This window comes from Agelaius tricolor, unplaced genomic scaffold, assembly GCF_023055355.1.
Source record: "Agelaius tricolor isolate 1412-34295 unplaced genomic scaffold, bAgeTri1.0.p SCAF_3, whole genome shotgun sequence".
In the NCBI taxonomy this organism is placed as follows: domain Eukaryota; kingdom Metazoa; phylum Chordata; class Aves; order Passeriformes; family Icteridae; genus Agelaius; species Agelaius tricolor.
In genome coordinates, this window is record NW_027269263.1 from 4,895,925 (window position 1) to 4,901,924 (window position 6,000).

Consider the following 6,000-nt stretch of genomic DNA (forward strand, 5'->3'; position numbering starts at 1 on the left):
TGCATGTGCTGACATATGGTAACCTCTTACTAATTAGCTAAATTGTGTTTGAATGGGGTAAGAGGGGAGTAATGTTCATCAAAGGAGAAGAAAAAATAATAACTTATTTCAAAAATTAAAGATTAAAATTTAAGACTTGAGAGGCTGAGATGATGTGCATATGCTGCTATCCAGTTCCCTGTGCATATGTTGCAGGAATAAGCTTGAGGTATTAAAGTGAAACTTTACTCCTGAACCTGCCAAGGGAAGAGAAGAAATGCACCTAACAGTGCATGGATGGACACTGCAAAGGCTGTTTTGCGAGGGAGGACGTGAATTTTCAGAGCAGTCTGTTCTGGTTTGTCAAGTCCAAGCTTGGAAAGCTATGTGGAACGAAAAGGGATTCCTAGGGAGAAATGCTTTCAAGGTCTGTGCAAAGCCTGTTGTGGGCAATTCCATCCTGTCTTGGTTTTGGTGACATGCCAAGACCATTCTGTTAAATGGCTTTTTGATTTTTTTCCTCCTGTTTTGCTTAGGTTTTTTTACAGGCTGTAGAATAGTTTCCTGCCCAGCCTGGGTTACAGCCAGGAGGGGAGCTGTGGACTAGGATGGCTGGTTTGGACCAGAGGCGTGCTTACGCTCAATCATTATTTGCCAGTGGCCACTTTTCCAAAACATGCTTTATTGAGTGTGCAGCTTTTGTTGTACCACGGTGTAGATAGTGATCTCTGGAGGAGGATGGGAGATTACAGGCCATCTGGTGCCTTTCTGGACCTCATCTTTCAACAGGACATGAAATAAGCTTCTTTTTCTCATGGAGAAATAAACCCTCCCTCAAGCATAAAAGCAACCTGTCACTTTCACTGTCTTGGTTTGGAAACACAGGTGTCTGCTAAGGAAGGCAGGAGCCTCCCCTCAAATGGAAAATGTAAACCCCCTCCCTCTGAATTGCTATAAATTTGAGATTAAGGGGCTCTCAGGCAAAAAATATGGGAGCAGGAATAACAGTTCTTTATTAGGGAAGAAAATAAAAAGATAAAATAAGCAATGCAGGAAACCAAAACAACACTGACAGAGTTGGAATACAACCTTGACACCCTGTTGGTCAGGATGTTGGTAGCAGTCCCACTGGAATTGTGGCTGCAGTGGAGTGTCAGGGGTGGTTCTGTTAGAACAGGGATCCTGTAGAAGAGTGTAGTCTTCCTCTGAAGATCCAGTGGAAGAGGCAGCTGTTCTTCTGGGGAATCCAGTGGAGAAGCTGTGCTGGCGTTCCAGAACCTCAAGACTATATCCAGGTAGGAATGCTTGGCTCCTCCCTCTGGGTGGAGCATCTCCCAATGGGATGCTATAGTCCTTATCAGTCATGCAGTGACATTCAATAGCCTGTTATCAGCAGATGTGTCTCCTGAGAGAGGGTTGGTTGTGGAAGAGATAAGGAAAACTGCCCGCTTAACAGAAGATAACTGCCATACAGTTGGCAAATAGAATACATCTTGCCTTGCAGTCTGGGACATGCACATATCCTGGAGAAGGGCCATCACTGTAACGTGAGCTTCCTCCCCACCTCCTAGCTCCGAAGTGAGGATGACCTGGGAGCTGGAACTGGGGTTTCTTAATTAAGCTCTCCAGAAGCAGAGATCTTTATGCTGGAATGCTTCAAGCAGCATGCGCGTGGGTCCAGGAGCTGCTGAAGAGAAATCCCATCAGTGGCAGGGCACAGCAGTGTAAATCAGTAACCTGGATTAGCTGGGATGGTGGCAGGCAGCCTGGCAATGGGAACTGGCTGGTGCTGGGGCTCAGAACAGTGGGGAAGTAATGCCCAGGCAGTGTTAGTTTTTTGTGCGGTGCTTTTGGATGAGGTGTTAATTCCCCTGACAGGCTGGGTGGCTGTGGCTCGCCTTGGCATTGGTGTGATGTATACATCAGTCAAGGAACAGGAAGATGGCAGGGCTTTCTCTTCATGCTCCAGGTGATCCTGTCTCGTGTGTGTCTGTCTCTCATCACCAACACTGGGCTCTCCCACCCCAAAAATGCTTTTGCAGGGCTCAGCTTTACACCTGGTTTACAGCTGCTTTACACCTTAGCTAAAGCATAAATTACCAGCCAAGTAAAACAGAGGCTCAGGAGCAGACTCCAGTTGTCCCGTCCCATAAACCTCCTTGTCCAGGAGCCCAAGCATGGGAGTCTGTCTCCACATAGGAAAGCAGTGTGGTCAGGCACAGTTATTTTTTTTCAGAACCTCTGGGTGGAGGATATTTGAATACTTTCAGAGCATATTCATTTTACAGTGTTTAGGCTAAGAAAATAATAGGAATTATTTTTTTTTTCTTTTTAAGAATTACCTGCTGTAATCAGATTTCAAAAAAGTTTTTTGGTGCCTAATTTTTTTTTTTTTTTAATATAACAACCACTCCAGCCTCTTTTGCAGTACAAGAGAGGGGGTGGCATTTCCCTTGCATTTGGGAGTTTTTGAGCTGTCTCACTTTCTTGTTTCTATGGTAAAGGGAGGCAGCAGCAAAACCTTTGCTGTTTATCCTTGGGACACCTGTGAGGCTTCATGTGAAGAGGAGAAAGGGGCCTGATGCCTTTTGGGAAGTTGGAGGTTCAGAACGTCTTAGATCAGTGTCTCCATGTGGAAGTGTGTGTGTTTTAGGGCATTTGGGGGAGAATTGTGCTTTGGTAGGTTTTGCCTTAATGACATCACTACAGTGACATTGTGACAGGGGCTGGTGGGTAAATGTGTTGCTGTCAGAATTTTGAGTTTGTGAGGCTCTGGACTTATACTATAGGTAGAGATAATTTTTAATCTTGGCTCCAAAAATTTTTCCCTGTCTGGAAGGAAGGGAAGGGTGTTTTAGTCACCGTGGGCAGAGGTGTCAGCAGCACCTCCTGGTTGTTCTGGCCAGAGTCCCTTGGGCAGGCTGACGTAGGACACATCGAGCGATGGCAAAGCAATTTCCCATCGTCCAATCCTATCAATAAATGCAATTTCCCTGGAGGGTGGGGCTGTGTGAAACTCGATTGCTGCAGGCAGGGGCAGCTTCTGGTTGTGTGCATCACATGGCCAAGCAGCAGCAAGGCTGCAGGCTGGAGATATTTCCCCTCCCAGTGGAGGCTCTGTCCCTTCTGATGTGGTAATAAATGAGGTTGTCCCTGTGTGGCACTGCACAGAGGAGCCAGGCCTTTGCTCTTCCTTATCCCCGGGGCCTGTGTACTTATCATGATGGAGCACCTGTGGTGGACAGTGGTTATACTGCCTCTGTCAGTAACCCTCATTTGCATCTCATACCCAAATCATTCCTCTTTTTCCTCTGCATCTGTCACATTTTTCCCACACTCCTGTGCTTTTGAGGTCAAAGACAGCCATGCAATAAGGCTTCTCCCTGTAGGAAGGCATTGCCATAAGGTTTGGGAAGTGGCATAATCTCCATCAGTATAACTGTGCTTATGCTGATTTAAAGCATCTACCTCAGAGGTTTCATTAGCATAAACCTCTTAATAAAGAGGGGAAAAAAATTGTAAGAGCTACACCAATGATGTAACTAGACACATTTAGTGGACACATTTACTTTAAAATTAGCTTGGTTTCCCAGAGTATTTGATTTCAGTTAAATCTTTCAAAGTATGTGAGGACACTTCTATTTATGTTCCATTCATACTAATTTTAATTTATATTAAGTCCATCAGGATGAAATTTGAGCCAAGCTGGTTGCAATGTTACTGCTCACACTGGTTTTGATGGATTAGAAGCAATAGAGCTAAATCTTTCCAATCCCTTGTGAGTCCCTTGCAGTTTCACTGACAAAAAGATGATCAGTTTTTTTTAAACTACATTTATCAAAACAGCCTGCAGGCACCAGGCACATTTTCATCAATGTGACTGTGTCCACTTATTATCCAAATGGTCTTAAAGCTGGAATAATCATGCTTCAAAGTGGGCTGCTCTGGTTTAATTTAGCCCAATTTGTTTTGGTTTAGATGAGCAGCACTGGCTGGGTAGACAAGGCCTAAGAGTGGGTAGGTACTGCTATTGCTCAAGTCCTGCCAGGAATCTTCCATGCAGAAATCCAATCTCTGGTGTCCATGACAGCCCTCGTTTTCTGGTTCCCAGAGCCTTGTGCTCCTTGTTGCTGTGCTGGGCATATCACACCTGCTGTCACTCAAACACCCCTTTGGCAGGGAAGATAGCTGGGAAGAAGGGGCTGAGGGGAGAGTCTGCCACACTTAAAATCTGCTCCCAAATTGCACCAGGGACACCAGTGGCATATGGCCTCTGGGGCGACCCAGGAACCTTCATGTCCCTGTGTCACCTGGACCTCGGGCATGCTGGCACTCTGGGGATCCAGCCCTTGGAGCATGTCTGGAGGAAGCTGAAAGCAGGTGCCTTACTCTCACCAGTGCTTAGAGACTAACCAGCAATCAGCCTGGCAGCTTGCTGGCTGCTGCTGGGAGGTGGGTACTGGTAATTTAACCTCGTGCTTTGGAAGGGCAACTCAGATGTGGCTTTGCCCACCAGGAAACTGAATCTGTGTCACAGTGAGATGCTGCAGGTGTCAGCCCCACCAGAAGAGTGTGCTGGGCTGCCCACAGGAATGGGCCATCCTCAAGCACCAGCTGTGCTGTGCCTGGGGAAGTGGACGTGATGGCGCAGAGGGCTGAGCTTCCACTGTGCTTTAGCTATTGACAAAAGCCACAGACATGATAATGTGTGTAGCAGTGTGCTTCTCTCAGAATCACACTGTACATTCTTATTTGTTTCAATCAAATGGAAAAAATGGTTAAGCACCTAGAAATGCTTTACCCACACAAACTTGGAGTGAAGGCTCTTCATCAAAAGAAAGAATTTAGAAAATGCCATAGAGACATCTTTAAATTGATGGATTTTATTTTAGTGGCCTTTTCTTTCTCTTCTACCTAATATCCCTCTCCTCCCATAAGACATCTCAGGACTTGTCAGATTGATCATCTTCATTTTGTGCTTGGGAACCCTTGGTCCTTCAGGTCTTACTTGCTGACTGAAAGCTCAGTGCTGATAAATCTTTAGCAGAGGAAGTTTTTCTCCCAGGTGTTTCTCAACCACATGAGTTATGGCAAGGTGCACAGGACAAACAACACAAAAAACACTGAGCTTAACAGAACTTGGCTGTTTCACACCTGACAAAATCTTACTGCCAGAATATCCAGTGACTTTATCTCACTAGTTCTCCCTGTATCCAGAGTATTCCAGGGGAAAGAAAATGAGTAGGCACACACTGAACTAAAGCGCTCTAACCCAATCTATTTTTCATTGACAGGTCACTTTTAATCTCCTCCAGTGATGGAAATTCCTTTTCTTTTCTTGTATTTATTTTCAGTTTTGTTCTTGCCATATTTCTTTTACATTTTTATTCCTTCACCGTGTTCTGTTTTGTTTGTGCTGTTGACAGCAGGAGAGATTTAAAAATGCCCAGACTTTGAAGCAAGTCATCTACAGATGAAATTGTTCCTAAGGGCTCCTAGCAGCTGCAGGGACAAGTGGCATAAATGCAGATTTAATACCAGTGGCTGAAGGTAATTGTAAATAAAAGTACTCTCTGTAAAAAGTATTGCACAGGTTTCCAGATGAATAATATTTCAAAGAAGCTGAGTGCCCTGGAAACATGGCTGGAGAGCTATACATATGTCCTGTGCCACAGGACTAGCTCATCCCAGCTTGACCAGGATTGCCCAAGATTGGGAGTAGCAGAGATTCTGGCAGTTTTCCTGGGGAGAAGGGGTCAGTGAGGATGGCAGATGATTCTGTTACCAGGTATTAACAGTCCAGCCTCTGGTGACAAAGAAACTCTGGACACCACAAGGGGAGTCTTCAACAGGCCGCTGGGTTGGGAGTCACATCAAGTACCTGGGAGTGGAAGCTGGGAGGATTGAGCACAGGAATTGTCCTGCCTTCCCTACCCTGGTCTCACACCTTTTCCCTGTCTATTCCCTTGGGTGTTAGGAGTCAGACCTGAGCTCTGAGCCTGCTCAGGGAGGAAGGAGGCC